The 12,749-nt window shown below is 33.4% G+C and overlaps 1 protein-coding gene across 1 annotated transcript in view; it reads right to left on the bottom strand.

Moving 5' to 3' along the window:
- Positions 1-12,749, bottom strand: part of LOC117235122 (glycogen-binding subunit 76A) — a 92,307-nt gene that overhangs the window by 78,989 nt on the left and 569 nt on the right. The window lies entirely within an intron of this gene.

Raw genomic sequence — 12,749 nt, 5'->3', positions numbered from 1 at the left:
TTTTTAACTGGTCGCTATTACAACGATAATTGTTAAAACATTCACACGCTGAGTTTATGGTTTTCCAAGCATTATATGTTAAACGAAGTATAATACACTCATCAGTCATAAACGATTTACTGTAAAGCACCTGAATCATAAATTATAAATAAATTTTAAGATAACATTGCAGCTATGCGCATTGTCCGTTAAATTTATTGCACGCATAAATCTACATTTACGCAAAAAATGCTACACTGAAAATTATGATATATACACGATATATATCGTTATATTTGTGATTATATATTATGACTAATGGAATAAATTGCAAATTTTTAAACAACTTCGAAAATTGCAATACTTTTTTAATTTTGTTTCACATCATGTAGTATAATTAGATAAGTATCTCTGAAAGTGGAAGTTTGAATTTTCCTGAAAAATGTAACATTTTTATAATGTTTTAAAATTAAATATTCATCGCGCTAAAAAAAGACTAAAAGTGCGAGCACACTAGAAAGTTTATAAATAGATCACTGCATTAATCATGTACCGTATATTTTCAACTCTTAGAACATACATGTACGCGTACATAATACATCAGAAATTTTAACTTTGTTTGTGAAACTATTACTCATCAACTGAAAGTACGAAAAGTACCTCAAGGTACCAGATTTTCATAAATTTGCAAGAGTCCTCGCAAATTTTATATTAGGAAAGTTATTCTAAAAATAAAAATAAAATTTGTACAATTTCTTTTTAAACTTACGGCTCATTGTAAAGTTTGTACACTTGCGATCATTTTAATTGGCGTATATCACGAAATGAGTAAGAGTAATAAAACAGAAGTTGAGCATTACGACAATATTTACTTTACTATAGTCAGCAGTAAACTATTTAATGACTGTTGATGATGCTAGCTATGATGAATGAATTATGATCTAAATAATAAATAAACTATACATTTTTATGTACATATGAGAACTTTAAGAATTTTGTACAAATGCATTGAACGCTATCATAGCATCAACAATGCACAATATATAATGGTAAAATACATTAAACAAATATTAATATGCTTAAATACATTTGCAAAAATATATGAGACATCTATTATAATTATAATTATTACAGTACTCGTAATAATTATAACAAATGAGCTACTTCCGTCTACGTTCTACTCTTTTAATTGTATTCGTAAGAGTATGGCATTTGCATAAATATTCGCAATTAATTATTTAATAACTATGAATTTATTTTTAATTGTAAAGTAGTAATTAATTGACAATTATGAATGATCCATTAACAAGCCGTAATACTTATCCAATAAGAAATTAAAATTTAACGTCTCTCTCTCTCTCTCTCTCTCTTTCTCCCTCACACGTGAGAATAACGTTTATATAATAACCTATACGAGCGTAATTTCAAATAAAAGGAAAAAGACGAGTGTCTCGCATATTACTTTATAATGTGCACGATCTAATCAACGTAATCGTCTTATTGACCTTCGATTTTCATCGAAACTCGCTGAAAAACCGAGCCGGATCGGGAGCATAGTGTCTTTGACCACTTCTCTGCCTGGCTTTCACGCCGATATCTATTTCTGGAGACGGCAAAAGGTCGATCGTCACATTGCTACGAGCATCGACGTGTCCTAAAACAAAAGTTCGACCGAGGGAAAAAAGGCAAGCTAGCTTCTTGCACAGTTCAACTAACATCATCAGTGGAATTTTATATGTCACGTGTTACAAGTTACCAATATTAATAAATACCCTTTCACGACAACGACAGGTTTAGTAATGAAACGAATGAAATTGCACGAGTAAATTTTGTAAATTATATATTATTTCATTATCCTATTTAACAGAAAATTACAAAATGTTGTAAAAATATAAAAATATCTATAAGCTAAATCTTCCAACTCGACAATTTACCAATATCATTAATTAATAATTTATCGTATAACAGGGTCTTGACTGAAAAATTGAGAAGAAAGAAAAAGGCTAGCGTAGAGACAAATGCGGCTAAAATAAAACGGCGCGCGGATGAAATTGGCACGCGGTCAATGCATCGTGTCGTCTATTTACTTATGCTTTGCGTTATGCACTTGTTTTTCCGCTTGCTCGGCTGCTCAAGGGCTAATTAAGTACTGCCTCTGAATGAGTATAGCGGTAATTAAAAGCTTTCTGCGTAATTACTATTACTCCTCTAGGTCAGTAGACACGCTTATCAATTTGCTAGAGAGCGTTAGAAAGCACGTAACGATTCTCCGCAATACGATAAAAACATTTTCAGCAAGAAGAGATATTAACAGGCTATGATTCAGTACGTGTATAGGTACGTGTCTTGTAAAAATAGCCGCAGTCTTTCTCTATGCTGTTATAAGGCTGGTACCGATGAAGTTTTTCTGATATTAGAATTTAGTAGAAATCTGTTTGAAAATTTGGAAATCTAGAGGATCTCAAAATTTAAGGTTCAACTTTGAAACATCTGTTTTTGTAGATTCTGTAAATCTAGTGCATCTTGGCAATGACGAAGTCTTTCCTAAGAATTTTCTGGCGTGAACGAGCCGCTAGAAATCTAGTATTGCAGGTCAGTTACAGGCCTAAATTTATTTCAGGTAGTTGTTATATCGAAAGACTGCGTTCTTTGACCGTTTAAATTTCGATTATCATTCAGGTTTTAATATTTTACAGTTGACACCATATACGAATATTCACAAACGTTGTCAAACAATGTCAAAAAATCTCCAGAAATTTCCACAATTATTCAAATATTTTCACCAATCTTATCTAAATATTATTTCCACGGTAATTATCTAAATGTTTTCACAACCTAAATTTTAACCGATGCATAAACACAAAATTCAGTTTACTCTCGGATAACATAAAAAAATGCTTGTAACCACAAAATTAGGAACGCTTAGATTTCTCTTAAAATAAATAAAAAGAACGAAGACATCGACAACGGAACGCTATTTCACGAGATTTTACGATCAGAGAAGCTACACAACGTTATACGAGCTAGGTACGATAAACGAAATCTGGGTGCCGTTAAATCCTGAGCCGTTCTTTTCCTATTACTTTTCTGGTGAAGAACTAATCCGTACGAAGGAGAACGACCTCTTCACGATGACCTTTCCAAATCGTACACAGGAAACCGAGTGAAACTACCACATGGAGAATCGTGGGAGGAGCTTACGCCTCGTGGTGACTTTCAGGAACTAAAATTCACCCAGAGCAGTTGGATCGAACGCAACCCTCTGGTTCAAGGTGACTTTCGCTGACGTAATCACACCCATCGAATGAAACAGAATAACAGAAATAATCGACGGAAAAGCGATGTATACTTGGCGAACTGCATTACGAGAGATAAACAAGAGAATTCATTTAATTCTCGCATTTACAGAATCGACTATACTAACGTTTAAAAATATTTGATAAAATATTTGAAAATATTTCTAACGATTTCACAATCGATACGAGTTTGAATAGGTTGCCTGTTATAAATTTTAGTAAACGATTCGATGGAAAATTCTTTATTTAGAAACATTTCTAAAAATGTGAATCAAAGTTCAACCAAAGGATTTGGTTGTTGCAAATTTTGATAAATTATTCCTTTAATATATTATATGATTACAGGAAAAATCGATTGGGGTTATCATTTGTGGTAAGTACAATTTTTATTGAACACAAATCATTCGTTAAATTTTGATTGATACTCACTGCACAAGTCTGTAATTGTACGAATAAGAAAGAGAGTAATACGTAGTTGCTCGTGAAAGACAGGAATGAAAATCCATATCGACCATTCAAAATGATATAACATTCTCATCGGTGCTTCATCATTTGCATCAAGATTAACATATAAAATAATTAACGAGCTTCCATCAATCTCGTACGTATCTCCAAAGTTCGTCAACAGACTGACGACAGATGATGAAAACTTCCAAACATATGACTGCTATTAATCAACTAACTATACATATACGCCTTATGCATTCAGCACAATCCATTCTGATGCTCTCTTATAACTCTCAGCTGAATAAATTCCTGACGGAAATGTCAAAATACTTCCAAACGACAAAACTATCTATTAATGGAGCGAGAATTTATTCAAAGAGATTCCTCAGAAAATTCTCTTTTCTAACTACAATACATTATAGAAATACATACTACAACACATCAACTGAAAATTGTCCTTGATTGTCTGAACTATCGCTATATGCGTAGACGATCATATATGATATATTATTTCATTTGTTTGATTTATTACTATGCATATAAATACATATAATACTATATCATGTCAGACAATTCACTCGATGTGAATGCCATTGGGAATGTTCGGAATCTGGTCCAATCATCTTCGTATGCATTCTCGATCGCTACATTAGCCAATTGGAAGACAAAAATTCGGGATTCTTATCAAAAAAACAAGGATATAAAGAATTCAAAAAAATATTATGCGGTGCATAATGGAGGGAATATAATTAAACACTGTAATGTAATAAAAGCAAACGAGAAAAAACACATACCGTACACATGTACAGTAGCTCGTGAAAGTATTCGAACACTTATAGAAACCTTTTGCAAATATATCATGTGTATTGTTACGTGTGCGTTATATGTGTTATCTTCCACAAAATATCTTGAAATTTATATATATTTTTAGACTGCTTTCAAATGCCAGTGAAATTTCAAAATGTTTCGTATAATACACATAATATTACGTGTACCTACATCAATTTTCCTAAGTGTCCAAATACTTTCGTTAACGTACGTGTATAACGTATACCGTAACGATTTAATAGAATTCGCTCACGCTCCTCGAGCTTACTAAGAAAAGAACCGCAAAGAATACTGAAAGTTTTCAGTTCTAATCCAGTGACCAAGGACTGTAATTTCTTACTTACTTCAGCTACGCTTTCTCGCGTAGCACTTACGACTTGAAAATCGCCGGCCGTTTTACAAACTTGATGATCCGTAAATACCCCTCTCGCTAACCTGAATCTCCGCGTGACAACTTGGAAGACACCCATTACCAACGAGAAGGAAGAAGGAAGGTCTCCGACGATCTTACGAATAACAGTGGTATGAAATCGATTGCGACGATTCGACGCTTCCCGTCATGCAGTTCTCTCTCCGTCTTTGAAGGTCAAAGCAATCGACAGGACTCGGTCGGCCTGTTTTCTGATTCGCGTGAAGTAAAACCGCGACTGGGAACTTAACAAATTGCGTCCTGCTTCCACAAGGGTCTACCTGACGCGTCCACGTGACGAATCACGATTTAAAGGTCGACGAAAGGCTGACACGATCAATCGAAACTACGTGACGTCGAATCGAGGTCGTCGTTCGCGCCACCTCCGCCAAGCTTAGCCCCGCGAACACGAGCGTGAACTCACGCAGGAGGGGATCAAAGGTCGAAATGGAGCCCAACCTCGGCGACTCGGCCGCTAACATCAAAGACTATGCTCGCTCCTTTTTACCGCGTCGACAACCTAGACGCCTATGAGGGATTCCACCGGCGACCCTTATACACCTGGTCGTAGGTCGTGGCCGACCAGACTAGCGAGATACGGGCAAATTTTATTCTTGATTGCGATACACCGCGTTGCTGCTATATGTCGGCTAAACTCTTGGCCTTCGGACGGAGACCTGCCAAGAAATTGGATACCTGTTGGCGAAAATAAATTGCAACCGGTCATCCGTATACGTGTCACACCTACTGTGTCATTTGTAGGTACGGCAGCGGATTTTTCTATTTTGCAAATTGACGACGTAAAATTGCAAAAGTGCAAGAGTCATAGGTGTATATTTTATCGGAGGGACGGTAGTGTGATTTAATAAGATTGTTACGCGGAGATAATTGGCTGGTTGAGAAACGCTCCCTCAGATTCCAATTATCGTAACTTTCTACAGATGAGTATTTAATTATCTTTTTTCCAATTACTCGTATTTAATAACTTTGTACTTTAAATTATGGGTAATTTTCGATTAAATTTTTTTTAGCGATCATATAGTGTGCTTCTCAGTACATTGATCGTAATTACACTGCGGAGACTTATGCAAATTTATGCTTCTTTTCGATACAATCAAAGGAATGGAGTCTAACAGGAGATGATATTCATTCGTTAAATATTATATAGACTACTATACTGTGAATATTTTATGTATTTTTATATATTCGTGTTTCCCATGAATGCATAAATATACGCATATTAATTACAATTTTTGTACATTGTGTATATAGTTCTGATGCGACTATGCGATAATCGCGCGAAATAATTTAGTTTGTTAATAGTTTCACCCTTAATTTATGCTAAATTATACCGCAATTTGATTATATATTATATATAAAACTATCTTTTGCCCATGATTTCGTTCGCCTGGACTATTTAATATAGAGAACCACTTTTAAACAAATAAATTTTTATGAATAAACTATTTACATATTTTTTATACTGACAGTTAGGTTATTCTCCGTGGCAAAAGATATTAAATTATGAAAAGACTCGATTTTAGAACAAACACGGCGTAAACAATGACCATTGCTTGACCAAACATGGGAGCGTGTTCAACTCAGATACCAAGCTATTTCTCAGCTTTTACGGAACAAATCGAGATGAAACATATCCCAGACACTAAACTATACAATAGAGAAAATGGCATCAAAATTCGTTCAGTAGTTTTTACGCGATGCGAGTACAAACAGACAAAAATTCCAAAAATTAGTTTCTTGGACTCCAGAGCCTATGAGCTGTTCCTAAATGGTCATTTTATTTTTTTTCTCATTCAACGTACACGCACAACTCTTCTATCGTTTCGTTATATGTACATAGATATTGCAACCAAAGAATCGCTCAAACGAACGATTTCATGTTATTTAATGTAACATTTGCAAATTGGTAACCATTACGATTAAAGACGACAGCATGATGTAGGTACATGTTTTCAAATAGAAATTATCATTATTATTATTGCTAACGCTATCGTGTCCCCTATCTGTATTCATTTTTCAATAAATTTGTTGTTGCATTTCGCGCAAAATTTTTCAACTGTCTGATAATTACGTCGATCAATGATAATGAAGTAAACACATTTACAATTGATAAGCATTGCAAGAAAATTTGTTGTTTCAAATCGAGATTACGTAAGAAAGTTTTGTTAGTCACGTGTATGAAGGCAATTAGATTCGCCAGTGAGTCGATAAAAATATATACACAGATAGCAAGACAAAAGACTCCACTTTCTATCAACGAAAATCAATAATGTCCAGAATGTTCCACAGAATATTGTCAATCGAAACGAATAACAGATTTTCCCTTATCACGTTTGAAGCATATTATTAGCAGAATACAATTATTGCGATATTCATTTTAATTCGGTATAGTATATGTATCGATATATGTAAAATAAAATATATTGCAGTATATTTATATCTTTATTATATGTAGGTGAATAACACCGAAGCTGTTAAACCCAATACCAGATAATATACCAGGTAAAATAAAATATATTGCAGTATATTTATATCCTTATTATATGTAGATGAATAACACCGAAGCTGTTAAACCCAATACCAGATAATATACCGTCATAATTTTCCTTCGATCGATACCATAATTGATAAGACCACCATAATAATCTTAAAGCTATACGACACTAATGATGCTATTAATACTATTACTACTGTTGAAACCAATATTACTGATATATGTTTGTAATTTTATGTTCAATCGATGTGAAGATGCGAACGTGCTCGTAAATTTTCTTCCTATTACATTACATTTTTGGATTTAATTAATTACACCGAGCAATTATTATTAATATTCACTGTAGGATTATACACGATGCGCAACTTATTATTAAATTCATTTTAAGTTTAGAAAAATTCTATTTCATAATTTAAATTCTTAAATGAGAAAAGCAAGTGATCGTTTAAATAAGTGTGAAAAGAAACATTTTCACGCTTAATCGGTATTTGAGAAAGTTCGTAACTTCATCAAGTTAACCCTTTTATTATGAGGTTCTCGTTAGAGACTTAATGAATGGTCAGATTATGCACACCGACGTTGAAGTAAATTAGCCGCTCATTCGCGGCTGAACATCAATTACACTTTTTCGAACATTCTGTAAAACACGCGCGAGGAACCTTATACGGGTCTTAACATGAAGCCAGTCTGTTATTCTCTAGAAAACTTCGTTAATTCCTGATTATCGAGAGAGGTTCACGCGAGGTTCACGCGAAGTTCACGTGGGGTTCACGTATTTGTAAGGGAACCTTGGGACTTTAGGATAAACCTGACTAACTGTAAATATTTCTAATAGAGAACAATGACTTTTCCACTGAGAGCATCAAATATTTGTATTTACTGTGCGAAATAAAGAACAAATAAAGGACATTAATGGTATAACAGATATTTTAAAATTACTTAGACTAAGACTAATACGTTTAGTATATATCAATAATTACTCAAAATTATTTTACGTATTACACAATCACTTTGTTACGATTATTTAATTAGTTTACTTTCAATCTCTTAAATTTATACAAACCACATAATTCACTGATTTATAATAGAAAATAAGTTTCAGAAAATTCGAAACTGTAAATAATTTTTAACATAAAAATTGCCCTTTATCGTGACTTTATCGAAACTACCTTCTAGCTTCCTATAATACTCATCACTGTAAATATTACAAACTTGCGTAAAAAATTGTATTTTAAAATCTATCCACGTCCTTTAGAAAGGGAAAACAAGATAATTTCCAAACTAATAAATCTGCTCAATACATTCCTATCGAAAAGAAATTTCACTAGGACAGAGGACCATTGGCGAAACTGCATATGCATTTGCACACGACACTGAAATTATGTGCACGTGTCATAAATATTTCATATGTAATATACGATACATAACACTAAACTCGATAACTAGAACTATCAACAAATAAAAATCACGCAACTTGCCGTGATTTCCACACATCTATTTCAAGCGAATGTGATCGCTCATAAAAAATGACACAAAAACGTGTATTAAGATTAACTAATATAACTTCTAGCGCGTGTAGGATACGATAAGTATTCCACAACAACGTTCTATGATACTGCTGCTATGCATATCAAATAAACGTATCGCGGAATAAACAGAAAACCAAAAAGACAGTATACATATTTCTATCAATAATCGATCTACCAACAGCACGCATGAACATCTGCAACAGGCGGGGCAATCTCGTAAGTTAGGAAAATCCCGATGGTTAATCGGAACAGCCGAGAATAGCGGTAACAATGCTATCTTCTGTTATTTAAACAATCGGAGTGCATGTACATGCGAGAAACTGACACGCAGCAAGTACGTGCCGCACCATCATCAAAGAATAACGAACGAACACGCGTTAGTGGCGAGTTGGTAGAGGGAGGATTCTTGGACTGCGAACGCATTGATTGATTCTCCGCGTTTCCGCTTGGATCGCAAACAAATCGATCGCCGGCTATCTAAAAGTACTTCTCTGGATTTTCATTACGTTAACCCACGTATGTTTGTCGCTGTTAAATTTCTTGAGATTTCGTAGAAAATTTCTTTATCTTTCGCTGTAGAAATTTCATTCGGTTTTTTTTCACTGACCTTTCACTGGGGGATATAACATCGAGAGTTCGTGAAATATCGAATTATTACGAAATATTTTATTCTGAAAATTGAGAAAGTGCGATTGAACGTGTAAATTTGGAAAAATAATGGAAATTGAAATATTTGAAAGCAATATAATATTTTATAGGCGGAAGCGAATATTTGAGACAAATACGTGAATTAATATTGAAAATTGAATTAGTCATCGTGAGACAAAGAAAATTAATTAATTAAATTATACGATTAAAAATAAAACAGCGATTGTAATAATCTTAATTAAATTTACGAAAGGAAAATGTACAAATAAATAAATCAAATCTGTCACGAGTAAAGAAACGAAATAAATAACTGGAAACTGTTCTTAATGAAAATCCAGCGAATGCTGCGAAATACAGGCTTCAAATTGATTCAATTACATATATATAAATACATCGATCAATTGAAACGACTGAAAATGTCGAATATTCTAATTCACTTTAATTCGTTGTATTTGTGAATTGACGTCAAGACGATCAATGTTGCATAGATCTTATCGTGGATGATAAGAGGCTCGAATCGTGACGGAACAAGAACGCTACGTAACATTTCCTGCTATCAGTTGCATTAATTTGTTCGATATCTGAGAAAGCTCCTGTATCGAAACGCAATACGTGCGTTCACACTTGTAAGAGTGCGTAACACGATACGAATCTGCAGCGATCTATTAGATTTCTTTCAATTGCATTGGAAAGTGGATCAGAAGCACAGGCATGCGTGTATCTGTGCCTTAAACCGATTCTCAATTACTCGCATGTAAGAAACGAAATATCCATCTGTGAAAAATATGATATTTACGTTTCATCGAAAAATATCGGGTCATCTTGCAAGGAATGCGGTTTTCTCGAAATTCGAGTTTAGAATAATGGAATTTGCTACTACATTAAAGTATTATAAAAATAAAGGATTACAAGAGATAGAATTACATCGTGAAAATAGAAATTCCTCGTTGCATAAAAACGAACGGTAGCATTGCTTATGGCATGACCTAATATTCGATAAATAATTCAAAACACGAAAATGATCCACAGATCACGTGGTACTACAAAGTTATTCATTTTGTTACTCATCAAACGTAAACGTTTATAATAGTGACAAATATTTGTTTTGAGGTTTCAAAGATTTGTTGGTTTCAAAGTTTTTGAAAATTTCTGTTTCTAATTAACATTAACTGACAATTACTTTTACTTTTCGCTCGTATATTAAGGAGAATTTTAATAGGGAGTTTAATAGCGAGTAGTTTTTACGATGGAAAGGACAGCAAATCTGAGCGCAAATGGCGAGCGATTAGACAAGTTATCGAAAGTTGTCTGTCCGACTACCGACTGAAACTCGTCCATTCTTATGCAACTCTTTACAAGAAATATATTGTTAATAATATAATTATGTGGAGAATAATTTGAACTGGAATACAAAGGTGATCAGATAGGGGGAAAGATGTGGGTAATTTACGATATTCGCGATAAACATGAACAATCCGTGATTCATCCCCTTTAAAAGTATATATTTATCCAGTAATTAAATTTTGTTCGATGTTTCCGCACATATGGCATCGATGATATTAAAATTCGAAGGTAATCACCGACGATGAGCCACGAGGATGATTATTGCGTAATATCGAAATAATAATACACGCGAATTTATACATAGATTTGATCACGAGCGTGCTTCTCACAGTACTATTTATAATTGTTCTCCTGTAAAAACACGACGTGACATATATTTGAGACACATGTGGGACGAAGACAAATATTTAAATAGATCGATAATATTTTTAGAATCGTCTATTAGGTAGAAGAACGAGATTTGTACTAAGATATAAATTCACGTAGAATTTGTAAAAATATTATTTATTAAATATGTAAAAATATCGCGTAACAATCATGGATGATCAATTTGTATTGTTGGTATATTTGTATTACGAGTCATAGAGACAACATTATAAATAAGATGTTCGATACTTCATTTTTAAATAATCGAAGAATAAATTAGACAATTTTATACGCCCTAACAGTTGCTTCGTATAATGCAAACGAAGGATTGCTTATCTGCTTCAATGTCAATCAACACAGACACTTGACATTCCCCTTGACAAAATTAAGCACAATCATCAAAACAAGTATATACATGTATATCTTCGTTACAGTTAGGCTTCCCTTTGAAAACAATCTGACACCTACTTCTATCAAGTACCCTAGCAGTAATCAAAACAGAAACAGTTAACACCATCGGTTAAGAGAAAACAAAATCGTCGATTGTATGTTATCACGGAGATACAAATATAGAGCATACATATTCAATTGTAAGACATAGATGTAAAACAGTCGGACTTTTCGCTTATTTCATATTAACAACTATAACAACGTATAACTTTTAATTTATTCAAAAATATAACTGAAAGTTAAAATGTTGAACAACATTGCAAATATAACTGTTACCAATGTCATAAACATTAACACCTGCTTTGTCACTATCGCCGCTTCATCTCGACGAATTCCTCTCTAACGCAATAAAAAAAATTGATTCACCTAATTAAACTAATATTATACAAAAAAACTTTACAAATCGCATGTGCCTAATACTTTTGCACAATAGTTGCGAGCTTGTTACTAAACCAAGTCAAGCTCAACAAGTAAATTTTACAAACTTACGATCCAGTTAATTATCTCGTTTGAAATAGTAAAAATTATACGAATTACTCGTGCGACAAAAGTCTACAAACAATAACACGATATTTGTCAATTTATTAACATTATCGTTTAATAACTTGCTGTACAAAGTTGTCGATTTTCTACAATTTGTATGGTAAAAATCGTATCGCTGTACTTATAAAATACCGCGTAATAAAGCTCCATAACCAACAACGCGTCACTTATCAGTTCGTTAAAATGCTATTCATTTCTTACGTTACTATACAATGTTGAGAATCAGCTACAATTTGTATTCTACAGATTTAGAGAATATCGTGTAACATACGTAGCAACGTATCACTTGTCAGTTCGCTGACATTATCATTCGCTAAATTTCCATACGAGTTTGACGATTTCTTACAATTTCTATTCAACAGCACTGTGCTGCAATAATCGCAAAAAACTTGTAT

This window comes from Bombus vosnesenskii, unplaced genomic scaffold (genome assembly GCF_011952255.1).
Source record: "Bombus vosnesenskii isolate JDL3184/JDL3185 unplaced genomic scaffold, Bvos_JDL3184-5_v1.1 scf7180000013314, whole genome shotgun sequence".
In the NCBI taxonomy this organism is placed as follows: Eukaryota; Metazoa; Arthropoda; class Insecta; order Hymenoptera; family Apidae; genus Bombus; species Bombus vosnesenskii.
Note: the sequence above shows the minus strand (reverse complement) of the source record. Positions and strands in the feature narration are given on the sequence as shown.